Below are 20,685 nucleotides of genomic sequence, written 5' to 3' on the forward strand. Positions count from 1 at the left end.
ACATAATTCGGGAACTTAAAGATAAAAAAGCTAAAAATGTTTTTCTGATGAAACACAAATATTTAGAAGCACTAAATTGAAAATATTAATTTATATTCATAGTAGTAGACACTGGTCCACTCTCCTCTGGCAGCACGGCTGTGAGAAGCAGCTGGCCTGCGTCCTCCATCATTTTCCCATTTAATTTTATATTTTGGTCTTTTTATGTGTACAATATTGCATCAATAAACATGTGCTTAATGGACTGAAGCTAAAGGAAATGGAAGCATCCAAAGTGTCACCTCTGATCTCCAGTACTTAGATCACTACATTTTCATCAACTCCTTGGAATATCTTTTCCAGGGGACCTCAAAGGCAAGTTAGTTTCCTTGCGGAACAGATGAAAGACTGACAGCTCTTGCAACCCTTCCCGTGGGATTCAGGGACACTTGTCCCCACATTTTCTTTAAAATATACTGCACTCAGTTTGGTCACTCCACAGCCTCATGCTATTTGCTGAGTCAATTCACAATTAGATTTCTATATCAATCCAAGTTGTCCCAAAAGGATAGACAGACTCAGTAATACTGCAAAGTTTGAGAGATTAGATTGATTTAATGTGGAGAATTATATTTGTGAACTCAAAGGGATTATTGAGTATAGGAAGTAGCAGTGACTGTTTGAATCAGTATCTATGATGAATGGACATCATATCAAACTCATTTAATTTTACACCGTGACCATATTATCAGATTTATATATGGATCTCACAAGCAGTCTCAGAGTCTTTTGAAGTGCCATCAACAAGTCTTATTTTAAAGGAGATGTTGTAGCTAACTGAGTAATTATGGTTAAAGAGTGTTTATTGCTGGATTGCTGCTGACCTTCCCCATAGTCCTTCACTTCACAAACAGCAGCGTGTTTATTATCACTGTCTGGCAGTAAAGAAGACATATGCTCATGAAATCAAGGACTGTCCTGATGTTAAAAAGAGGGTAACTATTTTAGATCACAAAATAAAAATCTAGTTTGAGCAATGAGCTAAATCTAAGGGTATGATCTTCAAAGGGACAAATATGAGGGTAGCAATTGAATTTTAACGACCAGTGGAAGCTAAGGTAAGACAGAGACAAAGAAACACAGACAGATTAATATATAGTAAGCTCATATTTAATCCATATTTCCGTGTGGCTAAGAAAAAGACACTAAAAGTTTAATTTATATAAAGGGCAAAACTGTCCTCCGCAATGGAGGTTTATATGTGGACATTAGAACTGTCCTTTACAATATAAAAATGTGATTGAACTTGACCAAGATGTTAGAAAGATTGAAGTCCATGCTATATGAGAATCATTTACATAATCAGGAATATTATATACTAGAAAGATGAGACTTTTTCAGGTATAGGAGAGCTTTTAAAGGCACTGAAGCATGGCATGACAGGCGAGGGAGATCTCACAGTGCTTAGAGACAGTGTTGGACTCTGCAGCTTACAGGCACAGGGGGCAAGGCTGTCTTTGTTCCTCAGATTAAGAAAATTACCTGTTATGTCCCAATAAGTTGTTATTTAATAAATATTTGAGAGGAAGAGTTTCTTTCCCTGCTTATTTTGTCATTCACCTATGAGGAATGTTGTCTGAAGGAGGGCGTGCTAACCAAAGCTGTTCTTCATAGGTAAAACGTAAGTTAAACTTTAAAATGAGATGGCAATACAGATTGACGAGATTATTTTGATTTCTCATTCAGTGTGCTTTTAGAGTGAGCAAATGTGGTACCTAGCATCCACATCAGGAATCCTAGGCTTTGTTCCCAAGACTGGTAGGGGTGTGAGTCTAAGGGCAGACGCTAAAGTTTCTACAGCATGCTTCTCTTTACAGTGGATCATACAAAGACACATGAACAGTTAAGAGAAAGTGGACGGTTTATTAGAGAAAGTTTTATTTAAGGGAGAAGTGCAGGGGAGCGGGTGCCCTGGCTCATGTTGATTGGTTCAAAGGGCAAGAGGGGAAAGGAATGAAGCCAGGTCAACTGTGACTGTTTTGGGTCATTAGAACTGTGCCTGCCTCACTCAGGTTTGTATGATTCAAGCTTGTCAGTCTGTGCTCCCCTGGGTGAATGGAGATCAGGTAAAGTGAGTGTTGCTAGTTTTCTGCTGATGCCTTCTAGGCACATTAATCTCAGGGACCTTCTTCATAAATTTCTATCCTCATGCCTCAGAACCATATCCCGAATGGTAAAGATTTACCAGGCTTCTGTATGGATTCCCCTTGAACTGACTGCAGACATATTGAGTTATAGCCACCGTTAAGTGTCCCCAACAAAGCAAGTCAGGTTTCGCTGCAGAATTTCACTGCATCCTAAAAGTAAACAAGACTATTAGTCTGATGTGTGGGGTTTAACATCGCTCTACTGTATTAGAATGTGCCTCTTCTTGTGTCAGTTTGCGAGATGTTCTGGCTTAGCATCTACCCTGACTCAGGCCCCTGATAATTTCATGATGATCCTGGGATCGAGAGAAAACGCCCGTCAAGGAAGCTATCTATCGTCCCTCAGTTTTGTTCCCGTCCACATCAAACATGGACTAAACTAAGTGAGATGGTGCCCAGATCTATTTGGAATAGGAAAGTGGGAATTAACTTTAAAATTTAAGATTAAACATTTGTTTTTAAAAAGTGAGTTGTTCATGGGGAGAGCACTAGTTCAAGGAAGATTGTTGATGAACTGAGTTTCCTCAACACGCTCTCCTTGCTCCTAAACCTGACCCTATGTGTGTGCCTGGAGTAATTTTGGAGTGAATTTGATATTCCTTAGCCTGTGGGTAACAGGAACTAGCTGAATAATTCAACAGTGCCTGAATTACTGTTTAGTGAAACTGGTATTAAATCCAAGGTCTTCAAATAAGAAATAATGGAATCTCGGGGACTGGTGTGGAGCCACCAGGAAATGTCTGGGCACATGAGTTTTTTCCCTTGATATTATAGAAGTTATTCTACTTTCTGTTTTCTGAGGATTTTAGGGATCAGCTAGCAGAGGTTGATGTGTCCCTTCCAAGAAAAGTTAAGTGAAATCTCATCCCATGAACAGCAGAATTTGGTTTTGGGAAATGTCATTAAGGTTAAAAGAAGAAAGAAAATTAGATTTATGGAGAAATGTTGTTTTCTTACACAGGTGAGCTGTAGCGTCCCCTTTTATAAATACATTTTTATAATTAAATATGTTGTATAGGTTTTGAGTTAGAAATAAAACTCTCTGTGTATGAATTTCATTATTTTGGGGTCCTTAGTGTTAGTGGCAGGATGCTATATATAGATGAAGTGAATGAAGTAAATGATTTTCTGTTGTTTAAAATTAGCAAACAACTGTTCTTCTATCCATCCATTCATTGATTCATTCACTACAAAGAGGGAATTATTCAAATGACTGGATAATTCCTAGGTATTAGTTTAGTGATAAAGAACTTTAGATCAAATAAACACACAAAGCAATACTAAAAATTATTCAGAGGTCTAAAGTTGCTTATCTCACCCATTACCTATTCCCTTGTTCCAACTCTCTTTCTCTGTTTGTGTATATCTCTGTTTCTATATATAGTACACACACACACACACACACACACACACATTTCTAATTCTATCTGTAATTTAACTCTGATTTTTTAATGACTATCCTTCAAACTTTATTTTTTTTAACTGTCATTTAAAAGAGTGATAAATGATTATAGACAGAGATTAATATATATTTCTCATTGCAATTTGCCAAGATATCCATTAGGCAAAAGGATTTATTATTTAGGCAATAAATGAGATTATGACACCTCAAGCCTAAGCACCACAAAACTGTGAGGGTCACGGTCAGCATCGTGAGGGTCACGGTCAGCATCATGGGCCTCTCAGCTCTGCATCACTTGTCAGCTGCCTGCTCATCAACCCATTTTTGTACAATAAAGCCTGGAGGATGAAGTAACCAAGATGGTACACACTTTATTTTCTGAAATGTCTTTATCGCTTGCTGGTTTTTAGATGAATCTAATGTGTCATTTCTCAATTTTCTTACATGTGATTACTGTTTGACACCAAGTGATATAGTGTTTTCTGGCATCAACAAGAGGAATTATTAAAATTTAACCTTACCCGTGGAACAGACGAGAGGAGCATCAGAGCACTATTAAAATAACATATCAATGGAGTAGTAACATGTCTTATTTTTACAAAGATGGAGAACTAAGTGACACTACTTTGCTGAATAGTGCATTATGTCAGAAAAAGGAAAAGAATTTTGGAATTTTATCTCTCATACTTCATTTTCATTCCAAGTACATATTTTGAAGGAGCAAGTGGTGCTAATCGTGATTTTATGCTCCTGTAAGCGTTCCTACCTTTTGGCTAACATAACCCATCACATGGCTTTTCCAGTGTAACAAAGTCATAAATGGCTATTCATGTAAAGATATTTTCATTTGAGGACATCAATGATGCAGAATAAAATATTCCATATTTGGAAACCAATTCCTGTGTAGTCAATCATGTGTTCCATTTAGTGACTTCAGCCAGACATTCGTTATTTCTGAGTTTATGATTTCCAAAGTAAAGCATGACCCTTGAGTAGTAAATGTGCTTTCTTTTCTGACAGGAGAGCTAAATGCTTGGAAATAGAAACAGACTGTTCCCTTATCAGCACAAAAACTGCCATTTTAGAGTAATCAAAAACAATATTTATAGCCTCACATTTGCATAGTGTGCTTCAAGATATTTATTACTCACACATAGGCATCACTAGGCAAAAGTCTTTGAAGAAGCTGCTGTTGGAAACCAACAATGTGCTACCCGGGTTTTAGATGCTATGTCTCACAGAAGTGACTCCATGTCCTTTATTTTCTTATGGATGAACATACAGACAGCTAAAGAGTAATGAGGAAATAGAGTTGCATCAACTCGACACCAAATACTCACTTGCATCTTCCCAAGTAGGATGGATATAATGGGACCAGATCAAATCTCAGGTCATTGTTTGTTTCTCAAAGGACTTTATGTCCCAGAAATTTTTTCATTGACATCAGCCCCTTTTATGGAATCAGGCATGATCTCTCAGGTGACTTTGGGAAAAAAGCTGTATTACAGTTTTCACATCACAGATCTAATAACATATGACAACTACAATAGGTACATGGAGAAGACACCCTTGACACTTTCCTCCAGTTCCATAATTATTTTCAGAGGAGACACATCATATACAAAGAACAGAAAAAAGTCAATAAGTGGACTTGTTCAGTAGAGATTTGGCCAACCAGGAGTGGATTAGATGCTACACCAAAATGTCAAAAAATAAAACAACCGGATCAACATGATGGCTCAATAGGCAAAGGCATTTGCTACCAAGTCTGATAAATCTGAGTCCAATTCCTAGAACACACATGATAGAAGAAGGGAACAGACTCCCATAGGTTGTCTTTTGACACACACACACATACACACACGTGTGTGCACACGCATGCGCGCACACATGCACTTCTAAATAAATAAATAAATAAACAAATAAATGTAAAAGAGAGAAAAAAACCTTTCAACCAAGAAACATTTTCCCATATGAGCGAATGCTGAGAGTTTGTCATGGCTGAATCTAGCTTTAAAAAAATGCTAACAGCTACCCTTTTAGTTAAAAGGAGAAACCCCAACAGCAGAAACCATGCTTTCTAGTGATGTTAGGATCCAGATGCTGTGTAGGTGCAGTGCCTGTAGCAGCACCCTCTCTTCTCTTAGAGCCACAATTTCTTGAAGGGAGGCTGCTTGTTTGTTTCCCGGCTACTCGGCATCTCAGACACGACATAATCACACTTGGCAGCTCAGACCCAACATTACCACACAGGAACTGTATTATTTAAATCACTGCTTGGCCTGTTAGCTCTAGCTTCTTATCGATTAGCTCTTACATCTTAATTTAACCCATCTCCAGTAATTTGTGCATTACCACGAGGTCATGGCCTACCAGCAAAGTTTCAGTGTGTCTGTCGTGGGTGGCTCAATGGCTTCTCCCCGACTCCACCTCCTTTCTTCCAGCATTCAGTTTAGTTTTCTCCACCTACCTCTATTTCCTAAGCAGGCCTAAGACAGTTTCTTTATTAACCAATGGTGTCACAGAACACAGAAGGGATGAATTTCCAGGTGCAGAGCAAAGAGGAGGGGCAGAGATTTAGGAAAGAGGTTCTAAGTAGGAATCTCACCAGAGGGAGGATTCCAATAACTCAGTAATGATGACACAGGCAAAGGAGTAAGTGCTATAGTGACAAAATTTCAGTCAGAGGGTATCAAGTAAATCAACACTCACCAGAGAGATGCCCTGAATCACAACAGACAGGAATCCCCTTCTCACCCAGTAGGGTCAAAGGATTCTCTGGATGTACCAGTGTGGCTTTGTTATAGGTTCTTTTGTTTGAATAGGTTTCAGGAGCCCAGAGAGACAGAGAGAAGGCTCTAGAAAGCCAATGAGAGACTCAGAAACAGAGCAGGCAGCTCAGAGGAGGCACTGACAGAGTAGGGAAGGAGACACACGTGGGCAGAGTAGTTAGAGAGGAGAAACGGCTGAAAAACATTGTCTCTAAAATATGGAACAGAGTATGGTGGGTGGCAGGAGCCAGCAACAGCAAATGATCTGTACCTCAGAGGATCAAAATCAACAGGTTAATCCCATTATGCGGGGCAGTGGCCTTGGAAAATGGGGCCCAGTGTTCTCCTGGGTTTTGTCCCCCGATGTACGTGATGTGATGAAACCACTGAATTTCAACACTCCATGGGTAGAAAGGAGAATTTATTGGGGATCAATCTGGCGAGGCTATCTCTGGGGTACAGGGAACAGAGAGCACAGTGCTGGAAGGACAGGCTGATTTTATATGGTGATCAACAGGGTGCAGACTTTCAGATGATGCAGTCTTGGACTGCTGGGAGCTAGATGCCCTTCCCAAGATAGTTGACTTTGAGGGCGGACTAAATGAGGTTCCTGGTAGACCAAAGTCATCTTAAGGACTCTGTTTACCCAATAAGAATCCATTTGTTTGTCCAGTAAAAGTTCTGCTGTTTAGAACATTATCACTAGCGCTGCCATCAGGGAAGAGGGGTGTTTTGGGCCTAACAAGTTAAACAAAAAATATGTAAGCTATTTAAATAGATCCATATCAAACAAGGAAATTGAAACAATAATAAAATTTCTTCAAACAAACAAACAAACAAACAAACAAACAAAAGAGACAAGGTACAGATGGAGTCACAACAGAATTCTACCAGACTTTCAAAGAAGAACTTCAATCAATACTTCTTAAACTACTAAAAGAAATATATAAACAGAAGGAACATTTCCAGATTTCTTCAATAAGTCCAATATTACTCTCAATATCCAAACTAGGTAACACACACACACACACACACACACACACACACACACACACACAGAGAGAGAGAGAGAGAGAGAGAGAGAGAGAGAGAGAGAGAGAGAATAAAGGTCAACATTCCTGATGAGCATAGACTAAAACTTTCTCAACCCAATATTTGTAAAATGAATACAGGCATATATAAAATAGATCATATCCTATGATCAGACTGTGTCTATCCAGTGATGCCAGGGATTGTTCAACATAGGTAAGTTGACGAATGTAAAAGTCATATAAATAAATTTAAAAATGAAAATCGCATGATCAGCTCAATAGATGCAGAAAAAGAGTGACAAAATCCAACGTGACTTCATCATAAAAGTCCTAGAGAGAATAGAAGTGGGGCGATATTATGTCAATATGATAAAATCTGTCTGTGACAAGCCCACAGCCAGCATTATCTAAATGAAGAAAAATGCAAAGGGATCTCATTAAAATCAGGAATGAGACAAGTCATCTATAAAAAGTAATTGTTTGGTATATAGTTGGCATTCTAAAGTGAGATAGAACTCTCCATGGTGCATCGGTCTTTTCTGCAGTGCACTTATAACAGGTATAGACAGAAGAATATAAAGAAGAGATAAATCGCAAGTAAGACAGGGTAGAGTATGTTATAGGCAATAGACATCTGATAAGGTCACCTACATATCTTTATTGCCACCATTGTTGTATTGATCATTGCCACATCACGTTAAAATTTACTTTATAGACATCATCATTCTTGGACTGGGAAAAAGTAGAAATCCCACATGCAATATTTATTTCCTGGGAATTGATTGTAAAAGAGTCTTCTTTCTTCATTAAGGTGTTAATGAACGATGTCAGATGTTGATAGAGACTTTCAGAAAATTAATCAGAGTCTTGAGTTCCACTTGGTTATTTCTTTCAATGTACATTAAGATATAATCTATGACAGTTACATTTAACACTGCTTGTCTGTTCCTGAGAACATCTCCTCTTGCCAGGAATTTGGGGGCATCCCAGTGGAATGGCCATCTGAGAATGAGGAAATTGCAGTCCCCTCTTGGGGTTTTCAGTCTCACTAGTAAAATAATTTAAAAATGGATTCAAATGGAGATTCTAGGATCATTTTATCCAGGTTTAAAGTATAACCCTAGGGCAGTCAAACTGTAAATCTCAGCAGTCCCTGGAGGAGAATAGAAAAGTGAAAAAAAATGCACCCTGTTTATGTTAAGCTCACGTGGAACTCAGCTAGGCTTCTGACAAAAACCCCCACAACTTGGGGGAGTGCTTCAAAGAAAGAATAAGGAAGGCAGAAGTATCAGGAAAAGCACACTTAACTTTGGGCAGCAAAGTTACAACACAGCCTCAGAGAGCCTACTAACAGGAACCACACTAGAGGCCAGCCCCCAAGGTTCAGTTGAAGGGCAGAAGGAGGGAGAAAACAAGCAAGCGAGGAAGTCAGGACCGCAAAGGGTTGGTCCACCAACTGAGGCAATGTGCCTGTTCTAATGGGAGCTCACCAAATCCAGCTGGACCAGGTCTGAACGAGCATGTGATCAAACCGGACTCTTTGATTGTGGCTGACAATGGGGGCTGACTGAGAAGCCATTGATAAAGGCACTGGGACTTGTTTTTATGGCATGTTCTGGCTTTTTGGAACCCTAGTCTATATGGATGCACAGCTCCCTAGGCCTGGATGTAGGGGGGAAGGCCTTGGACTTCCCACAGGGCAGGGTTCCCTGCTCTGTCCCTCAAGCAGGGAGGGGGAGGGAGGAGAGTGAGTGGGGGAGCAGGAGGGAAATGGGAGGAGGGGAGGAAGTGGAGATTTTTGAATGGAAAAATAAAAAAATAAACAAAAAAGAATAGTATCTCTTTTAAGGGCTAATTATGCCTCCTAGATCTTTAGCATGACTTAGGCAAGTCCATCTACCTAGAGGTGGTCCTAAGAGGAAGTCCCTCACCCAAGTCATTGGCTTGCATAACTGGAAGATGGGGTCTTCACTCAGGCCAGGGATTTCATTCTTTTGAACAAAAGGAAAGTTTCCCCTGCATGACATTTTACTGCTGTTGTGACTTACCATTATAAATAGATAAATATTTCAGTATTTCCATCGGAAAGTTAGCAATCATTGACATACTGTACAAGAGGCCAGAAGAAGCCATGATCTAAAAGGCTTCTTTTGTAGTTGTGGAGAATGTGATCTGAAGGCAGTCATTCACATGCTCAGGCTTAGACAAATTCAATGGCAAACCTAAGACATACATTTTCATTAATTTTGACTCTATTCAGACATAAAGGTCTTATTGTACTTAGATAATTCTCATTTAACTTAGCATTAAAGTCTTCATTTTTATCTTTACATACTGTTATACCATAAAAATAATCTGTCATTGTCTCTGTCAAAACCAATTTTTTTTATTGGCAAACAAGAGTCCTAGACTAAGTCTAAACAAAAGCATGCAGTCATAGTGTTATATAAAGTGTACTTGGTAGTTCATGGAACTAAAAGTATATTCAGAACAAAATAATGTAAACCTAAATATAAGATGAACCTCAAAGACTGAATTTATTTCTCTGAGCCCAAACTGGAAACTAAGTTAACACTACTTCTCTATAGAATGTCTTCATTCGTATAATATTATTTTCTCTAGCAGATGTTTATCCAGCCAAACAGTTGCTCACAAACAACTTCTACAAAGATTCACACATAAGGAGCATTCTTACCTCATTGTATTCATCAATCCCACCATCGTATCAGTAATCTAATTTAATTCTTATCCAATGGTTACTTTTGTGAACCCAACCTAACCTGAACTTCAAATTCTGAATATATTTTTTTTTTGTTTTTCTTCTATTGGATCCAGGGGGTGTTGAGCAAAGATGGGGACAGACCACCAAAGTCTAATAAACTAGAAGCAAACTTTATTCCAAAAACCAGAATTCAGGAAAAATAAAAATAAAAAATCTCCATGGGGGCACAAAAAAGTTTATCAGCTAGTTGAGACCACAGCCAGAGATAGATTTTGTTAGGCTTGTGGCAAAAGGCTGGTTTCTGAACCTATCTTTTTATAGTGGGGGCACCAAGCAATAGGTCTAAACAAAGGAATTTTTACAATCTCAAGGTAAAACTCAGATACAAATTGCCGTATTTTACAATCTCCATTAACAAAATTTTTTAGTTAAATTACTGTTTGCACTTAATCCTTGGTACTTTTAGGTGGTGTTTACTGAAGCCCTGTGGTCTCCCCTCTGATGCTGCCGGTTTCACACAGCAGGGACAATGCGTAACCCAGAGGTCACATATCTATTTCCTAAAAGTTGACTCAGCTCATATCCATAGGCGAGCTCCCAGTTTGCAGAGAGCTGTTTTGGCCTTGTAAGTAGAGCTATGGGTTGTAAAGCGAAATAACCCACTGTAATAGTTAATCCTCAAGCTGCCGAAAAAGCTGCTGACTGTCTGTTCTCATTCTCCTAGGCTTACAACTTTATATTTCTTTATTTCTACATTCCTATTTTTGGATCTGCATTTTTATTTTCTTATTCTTGGACTCTTCATCTTCCTGTAACACGACTGAAGAGCCTTCAGATGGCATTTCTATTATTGAGATAAGCAAAGTACCAAAATGCCCCCTTTTCTTTCACCAGTAGTTTGTATTGTTCATAGCTGAGGGGTAGGTATTAGGTGACCTGCAAAGAATGAGACTCTGGGGACAGAGATGTGCTCAGAGAGAAAGGAGTTATAAGTCTGACAATGAAAAAACATATGAGTTATTTAAATGGAAATTCTTCACATAGCAAGGCATAATTAAAAACATACTTCATTTCCTAGGCCATGCAAACACAGAAATCTGTGTAGGTCTCAATAATAAATAAAATCCCTATAATACCATAAAATAAGAGACTGAGTATTCTTTGGTCCCCAAATATGTTGTAGAGAATTATTTTAAAGTATGTTACTTTTGTTTATGCTGCATTGTTTAGCTCTGTGAAGCTATGATTCTTTGCTTGTCTAAAACCACAGATTTTCTAACAAAGAGCTGAATGGCCAATAGCGAGGCAGGAGAAAGGATAGGTGGGGCTGGCAGGCAGAGAGGATAAAGCAGGCAGAGTATAAATAGAAGGAGAAATCTGGAGGAAAAAGGAAGGAACAAGACACAATGTCAGGGGCCAGTCACCCAGCTACACAGTCAGCTCCAGAGTAAGACGGAAAGCAAGATTTACAGAAGTAAGAAAAGATAAAAGTCCAGAGGCAAAGGTAGATGGGATAATTTGAGTTAAGAAAAGCTAGCTAGAAACAAGCCAAGCTAAGGCTGGACATTTACAAGAAATAATAAGCCTCCGTGAGTGATTTATTTGAGAGCTGGGTGGCCTGCCCTCAAAGACCAAAAGAGTAAAGAGCCAAAAGACTAAAAGAACAAAACAACAGGGGTCACTTCAAACTTTGCTGGTTAATGAAATTTCCTGGAGAGATCAGCAGCAATCATGTTCCTTCTAGACAAGCCTCAGGAAGAAAAATACCAGAGAGCAAGTGTCAAGCTGCCATTGAGGGGGAGGGCAAAGAACTTGTTCGTTTTGAGGATATTTCTAAAGTCTTTAAAGTTCTCTAGTCCAAGATGTAAACATAGTAAACTATGATACTGTGGAGAGTTTTTTTTTCTTCTAATTTTCAGTTCTTAACAGTGATGAAATAACCAGAAAATTTTCATTCAGTAGGGAGAAAAATACTCATTTTATAAAGGATATGGGTTGTGGGTCCCCTTGATGATAGCAAGAGCTGGTCTAACGATTTTATTGATAATACAGTCACTGGTTTGGCTTCAATATAAACACTATTCCATGTCAGCAGAGGTCTATGGGTAGAGTTTTGCACCTTGAATGACATTGCAAATACCTCAAATGAAAGAAGAGCAGTAACCTGAGTTGAAACAACAGATGATGGAGGGACAGCTCAGTGGTTAAGGGTGCTTGCTGGGTTTGGATCCCAGTATTTACATCAAGGGCTCACAACCACCTGCAACTCTAGTTCCAAGGACTCCAGTGCCCTCCTCTTCAACAGTACACACACATGGCATGCACACTCAAGCATACGCATGGACACATAAGTTAAAATTAAGAAATAAAAAATGATATATGGAAATCAAACAATAGAACAACAACAACAACAACAACAACAACAACAACAACAACTTAATCCCTGCTCTAATCCAAGATGGATAGATCCTGGTGCAAAAAAATTACATAAAATTAAAAACCAAGTCAATATGTCTGATCTATTTTAGTTTGACTTCAGGTGCTGTGGTAAGACATGAACCAAAAACAACTTAGGGAAGAAAGTGTTATTTCATCTTATGCTTTAGTTCATTGTTCAGGAACAAAGCAGGAACTCAAGGCAGAAGTTTGAAGCAGGAGCCACAGGGATACATTGCTTACTGGCTCGCTTGATATGATTTCATTCATAAAAGACTTTAAAGATTCTACCAGGAGGCTAGCAGAATTGATAAACACTTTTTATCAGAGTGGTAAGATTCAAAGTTAACCTTCTAAAGTCAGTAGCATTCATCTATACTAATAACAAACACGCTGAGAAAGAAATCATCTGGGCAAGTCTACTCATAATATTCTCAAACAAAATAGAATACCCTGGAAAAAGCCGAGCTAAAGATGGGGAGGAGTTTACAATGAAAACTGTAATACTGTGAAGGCAGAAGTTTCTAAAGACACCAGACGACAGAACGGCGCCCAGTGCTACAGTGCAACAGGATTGTTACATGGGAAATGATCATCCTGCCAAAAACTGTAGACACTTCCGGTGAAATGGCAGTCAGAGTTGTAGTGCTGTCTTCCCAGAGGGGAAAAAACAATCTAGAAATTCATATGGAAGTGCAAAAGATTGCAGTCAGCCGGAGTAATCCTTAGCAAAACTAATCCTGTTGGAGGTATCACCATACCTGATTTCAAGCTACATTTCAGAGCAATAAAAACTGGCTCGGTGTGGGCACAAACACTGACATATAGAATAGAATTGGACAGATGACCCACAGAAGACCACACAACTACAGCCTGATGACATTTGACAAATTCAGAAAAATGAAAGGAGAGCCTTGTTTTTTACTCTTCACAAGAGTCTACTCTGAAAGGATCAAAGACCTCAATATAAGATCTGGCGCTCTGAAAATACTTGAGGAAAAGTAGGGAGCAATCTTTAGTAGATGAGCTCCAGTAAGTGCTTTCTGAATAGAACTCCAGTTATACAGGAAATAAGACCAACAATTACCAAAAAGGACCCCGTGGGACAAAATACTCTTCTACACAGCATCAATAAAACTATTAAGCATTTTTGATAACTTCATACACTGCCATCTACATCACTCACACCCACCCTGTCCAACTCTTCCCATGTCCCCTACACTCACTAATTCACAGTCTTATTATTGTAACACACATGCACATCACACATATGTGCATACTCATATGTATATACATGTGAATGTGCACACATGTATGTAAAATTTCCTGAGTCTTTCTTGTATGACTGTGCATACAGGCACATAAAACCTACTGAGTCAAGTTAGCTTTCCCTGTATGGCCATTCGTCCAGAGCTGATCAGTCAGGATTGGGAAACCTCTGAGGGATTTCATCACTGGAGGAAACAGTTTTTCTCTTTCTCAGCGGCCATCGACCGCCTTCATGTAGAGATGGAAGCATAAAGAATTTCCCCTGTCCACACTTGCTTGTCGGTTAGTGCTAGCATTACATCAGTCTCATTCAGGGAACCATATTGTTGAGATTTTATGGGTGTGTTTTCCATGTCATGTCCAGGGTACACTATTTAGCAGCAGGAATCCTTCATCTCCAGGTCTTATAATCTTCCCACTAATTTTTCCTGAACGTTATGTGTAGGGGTATGTATATTTACAAAGTCACTATGGAATTCATTGTGGAGATTCTCAGATAAATATAAGAGCTGTCATAATTCAGCTAGACCACCCACTCCTGGGCATATACATAGAAGACCTGATATCTTGCTATAGAGGAATATTATCACAAATAGATAATAAAATTATAATGTCTGCACAATAGAATTTTATTAATTTGTAAATGAAAATTAAATCATGAAATTTTAAAAAATCTAAAAGTAAATGAATGAAAATGGAAGTTAAAAAAACATAGATAAAAGTAAGCCAGGGTCAGAAAGACAAACATTGCATGTTGTTTCTCACACACAGATCTCACTTTCAAATTTTTAGATTTCTGTGCTTAACATGGGGTCCCTTTAAAGGACAGGGAACTAGAAGGGGTGAATTTGGCAAGCTGTAGCCAGGTCCCAGCGGGTGTCCCTTGGGGGAGAGGGAAAAGTAGGCCCAGAACTAAGGATGCAGGCACTGGGAACCGGTTGAAACAGCAAGTTGGATTTGTTTTAGGAAAGAATAAGCCTTATATATCCCACACCCTGCCCAGGAGGGGATCCGCTGAGCTGGCATTTGCTCAGGTGATGTGGTCTCTGTCCATAGCTGTAAACCATCTCTTGTCAGACTTGGCTGCTGTTATCAAAGTCCTCTGGTAGGCTTCCAGAAAACACCTACCACACATGCGGTCTAGGATGGCTGGCTCTCGGGCCCCTTAGGCTTAGTCATTCCACAGCAGGTGACAGGGAAAACATTTTTAAAAGAGAAGGAATAGTGGAACTTGATGTGAAAGAAGAAGGAGGCAAACCGAGGTTTAGATTAAGATGAGGGCAAAAGGAGGCAGGAGGTGAGGAACAGAGTGTCATTAACTAGAACCAAGGATGCGGGAATTCACATAGAATCCTCCTGCTTTGAAGTTAATTCAAATTATGATACGAAAAGCAAGAATTTGGAGAGTTATTCTACATGAATAGAAAGTCATGGTCCCAGAAGCCATAGGTTATGGAAGAAAAACCTAGTGCCAGGTGTGATTATATTTATGAGTTGTTGAATAGGGAGGCCACAGAAGTCCCCAGTACAATACATGCTATTACCACCGCTCTCTGGTTCTCTCTCACCAGAACCAGATAGAATAATCACACTGTTGAAGACATCACACATTTTGCAATCAGGACATAGAGAAATCAAACTGATACATCAGCCAGCAACAGCCAAGCTGCCATTGTTTCTGTTCTCTGACCTCAATGAGTCCCTTGCTCAACTATTAAAAATATGCCTTTCTAAACTTTAAGTTGTTCTCCAAGATTTTCTATCTCAAAGTAATTAAGAAAAAATTCTTAAGCTAACATTAAGCCACTATTTAAAACTTTGTTTTAGCTATGATGAACACCAAAACCTGTGAATACATCTCTCAACAGAACATTACGATAGAAAGAACCTGAGCTAGCCTAGCTCCTGGGACTCAATTGTTTCCGATAATGATTAACCTAGCCACAGTTTACATGTCTCCTCAAGAGAAACTCAGAAGTCCTAGCTGTGCGGCACTTCCTTGTTCCTGTTTTCTGCCGTTGCTTTATCAGGGGTGGGGGCAATACTATATCCCACCTTTGCCGATATTATTTTTCTCACTAAACTAACCTTTATCATAATCCCTTATTTGTTAAAAAGCCTTTAATCATCAAAATTCTATTTAAACTAGCACTACTATTGTATAAAATCATTACTTCAATTAAACAGTACAGTGTAAGAGGAAATCATCTCCACAATAATCCACAGCTAAAAATGTCTGTAGAACAGGATATTTCCATGAGATAATCACACCATATTAAAAGCAGTGGGGATTCCCCTACAGCCATTCTTACCATGCCAGATACCAGAGAAAAATGGCAGCTGCAAACATGTAAAGGTACAGCAGGAGCAACATTGTGCAGCCCAAGCCCTTGGGGCCTCGCCTTTCCCGCCCCACTGCTCACTTCCACTGCTGTGCCCCACACCCATCTCTGGAGGAATCCGCTGTCAGGTGCAGGTCCAGGCAGTCAGAAGAACAGGTGAGGCCTGAGAAACAAAGAAATGTTCAGCATCCTTAGTCATCAGGGAAATGCAAATCAAAACAACGTTGAGAGTCAATCTTACACCTGTCAGAATGGCTAAGATCAAACAAAAACACCAGCAACAGCTCCTGCTCGTGAGGATGTGGAGCAAGAGGAACACTCCTCCATTGCTGGTGGGAGTGCAAACTTGTAAAGCTATTTTAGAAATCAATATAGCGGTGTCTCTGGAAATTGGGAATTGATCTACCTCAAGACTCAGCTATCCAAGCCCTGGGAATATACCCAAAGGACACTCCATCCTACTACAAGGACATGTGCTCAACTATGCTCATACCAGCTTTGTTTTTAATAGCCAGAAACTGGAAGCAACCTGGATCTCCCTTACTCAAAGAATGGATAAAGAAAATGTGGTACATTTACACAATGGAGTATTACCCAGCTGTTTAAAAATGACATCATGGAATTTGCAGGCAAATAAACAGAACTAGAAAAAACCATCCAGTCACAGTATGCACTCATTTATAACTGGATATTAGCCGTAAGGTCAAGGATAATCATGGTGTAATCCGCAAACCCAGAGAGACTAAGTAACAGGGAGGGCTCAAGGGGGGATGCATGGATCTCCTTGGGAAGGAAAAACAGAATAGATTTCGAGGGTGGATTGGGAATGGGTAGGGATGGGAACTGGAGGGATCAGATGTTGGGGGAGGAGAGGGATGGAGGGAGAGAGTACTGAGAGACAGAATTGGAACTAGAGGGCATTTCGGTAGCAAGGTAGAAACCTAGTGCAATGGAAGCTCCCTGGAATCGAGAGGGTGACCCTAGTGAAGATTCCTGGTAGTGGAAGACATGGAACCCGAAGCAGCCATTTTCTGTAGCCAGGCACAACTTCCACAGCACCTTTGACCTACAATTTGTCCTGCCAGCAAGATGTGTTGGGGTACAGGGCACTTGTGGGAGTGACCAACTAACTGGTCCTTGAGACTCATGCAAACCTCAAGAGGGAGTCCACACTGGACACAGCCTGGAGAGCCAGGAACCAGAGTCTGGAGAGCCCAGAGCCCCCGCTTAGGATAGAACCAATCACGACTGGCAAACAATGAAATGATTTCTAATGATATACTGCTGTACTCGTAGACCAGAGCCTAGGATAATTGTCATCAGAGAGTCTTCATTCAGAAACTGATAGGAGCAGGTGCAGAGACCCACAGCCAAACACTAGGTAGAGCTCAGAAAATCCTGCAGAAAAGGGGGAGGAAGGATTGTAGGAGCCAGAGGGATCAAGGACACCACAAGAACATAGCCAGCAGAATCAACTAAGCAGAACTCATAGGGGCTCATACAGAATGAAGTGACAATCACGAAGCCTGTTTGGGTCGGACCTCTGCATATACCTTATGGCTGTATAGCTTGGTGTTCTTTTATGGTTGTATAGCTTGGTGTTCTTGTGGAACTCCTAACATTGGGAGTGGGGGGTCTGCCTCTGCCTCTTGTGTCTGCTTCTGGGACCTTTTCTCTCTTACTGGGTTGCCTCATCCAGCCTTGATATAAGGGTTTGTGCCTAGTCTAATTGTAACTTGATATGCCATGTTTGGTTGATATCCCTGGGAGGCCTTCTCTTTTCGGAAGGAAAATGGAGGAGGAGTGGATGAGGGAGAGAGGAAGTCAGGGGGAGGGACTGGGAGGAGAGGAGGGAAGGGAACCTGTGGTCAGAATGTAATATATGAGAGATAAAAAAAATTCAGATCAAGGTGGATGAACTTTGAGAACTAGCACATGCGTGCTTGTACAAACGGCCTTAACAGAATGACCAAGGTCAGGTCTTTGGAATCACATGGCTTTTAATCTGTGGTTTTATTTAGTTATGATTATTTTTACTTGCCTACAAGGTAATGACTTTAGCAGGAGGAGAAGTTGCCATGTCTTGGTAAGAAGAACGTGAGCCTGTATGTTATGTAGTTATCCCAGTCTCTGTAATTATTGAACTAAACCTCAAGTTTCATTGTTGAGTGTTTTCTCATGGCTTCCCATGCTTCATAAATTTTAATGAAGATTTTGCTTCAAATTAGAGCAAAATGATTGGACTTATATGGTGGTATATAAAAGCATTTTATTTTTCTCATGTCTTCTTTTCCTAAGGGTAAAGGTGAAACCTATTTGAATGTTTACATGCAGAGGCATGGTCTGCTTTCCCCATATTCTGCTATATAAACTTATGAAGGGCTAATGGAATAGAAGTTTGAAAAATTAGAGCAAATTCCATAGAGCAAGATTTGCTTGCTACTTGCCAGACATTCCCTTTGTTCCGTAAATATTTCACATTCAAAGCCAGCAGCTCAGTCCCATCCTCTTCTTTCTCCACCACCCCCTGTAAAGCACACTCCTCCCTAGATCTCTTCCCAAGGTCTCTTATAATTAGACGTCAATAATGAGACATTCCTCCTGAGTGGTCCTGAGAGGGCAATGGATTTTCATCTCTCTTCAGGGGAAACAAAGAGTTAGTTAAAGAGGGATGGAAGAGACAATGAAAGTGACCAGATAAATATCAGATTATTTTTCTAATTACCAAAAATCAAAAGAAAAAGGAGCAGCCTTCTGAATAATGTCGTCTTCCAAGAGAGCAAATAAGCCTTCCCTAAGCTGATTTGCCTTTCTGACTGATTTACAGACTGACACTTAATTTGTTCTGAGCACAGTTGATGCCTCAGACACAATGGCGTATGACAGCCCACATAACCTCTCTCTCAGCTTTCATCTCACATATTCCATTTGAAGTTGAGTTCAGATGAGAGAGAGAGAAAGAGAGACACAGAATTAATATTACCGTGGATCAGCCAAGTCTCTAGAGGGAGCAACCGAAGCTCTTCTGGAGACAATAAACCCTTTAAGCATGACAGGGGGAATGAGACCTCAGAAGGCCTCTGAAAGTATCCATTATTAAAGAAGGGACAGGGGACTTTGATTTTTTTCTCAGTAAAAGCAGAGATGAAATAGTGCCAGTTTTACATACAAAGTCAAAGGTCTAGGATGGTTTATGTTAAAAGTCTTTCTCCTGATCCATAACGCAGTCAACAGAGAGAAAGAATCCATAGGAACTATATTGTTCATGGCATTGATATTTGTCTTCTGTTTAATTTTTCCTGAAGAAAAATCAAATAAAAATGGTTACTTTAGCAGTGAGCAGAGAGGAGAAACAGATTATATATATATATATATATATATATATATATATATATATATATACACACACACACACACACACACACATGTATACCCACAAGTACATACACACGTATGTCCTTTAACATTTAAAATGTTTGGCAGTTAAAACAAGAAATAAGAATTCAAGATTGTTTTAACAGATACAAAAGTGTGTACTTTTCTAAAAAAGAAAAAAATAAGGAACATTTATAAACAGAACACATATGTTCATTTTGTATTCTAACAGCAATGTCTTCATTGGTATTAGCATCAAAATAAATGCATTTAGGAGATGGAGATGGCTCAGTGGTCAAGAGTGCTTGGATCTGAGTTTGAATCCCAGCACCTGTGTGAAAGCTGAGCATAGCTGTGTGTGTCTGTAACTCAGCACCAGATTGGGGTGATTGTTTTATCACTAACAGGAAAATTTTATGGCTTAGAATCAGAGATATTTTATTCATGATTCTGCCTCTGACCAGTCGAGGCAGGACACAGCAGGGAATCTGTAAATCAAGGTTTTTCACCAGCTTAGCCTGAGGGGAAAGAACGCACTTTCAATTTTAGCCACTTGGCTGGCGGTGGATCCGGGAAGATCTTCCAAAGTCACTCAGGACTGTTGACAAGCTTGTTTCCTCCCCCTCCAGGGGTGAAGGAGACTACGGCAGAGACTTTAACATCTCATCATATCATTGCTTCCATGGGACTGTCATTCAACGTGAAGAGTTTCTCCAAGAAAAGCCTTGTCGGTTGCCATCAATTCCAGGTTCAGTGAATTGAAACTCAGCTTTCCTGAATGAAGTACTTAACGCCCTCATCTTCCAATCCTTCCTTTATGGAGAAAGAGACTGATTACAGCAAAGAGCGCCGATTTTAACAATTTCTCTCACAGATCCACTTCTCTGCGACGTGCCGGGACACACTAAGCGAAGTGTTCAATACATTGTTAACAGATGTCCTGGAGGGAGAAAAACTTATTTATTCAAGGAAAATTCAGTGATATTCAACAGAATGGGAATTAATGAAGCAAGAACATAAAACCGTACATTTAAGTAAATTCATCAACAAATGAGAATAAAAGTAATTAGGATCTGGCTATGTCTTTGCTTCCCAGAAGAAAAATAAAATAACCAGACTTTTCCATAGACAAAGACCTACCTGTAAAAGTA

The sequence above is a fragment of the Chionomys nivalis genome, chromosome 14 (assembly GCF_950005125.1).
Source record: "Chionomys nivalis chromosome 14, mChiNiv1.1, whole genome shotgun sequence".
NCBI lineage: Eukaryota > Metazoa > Chordata > Mammalia > Rodentia > Cricetidae > Chionomys > Chionomys nivalis.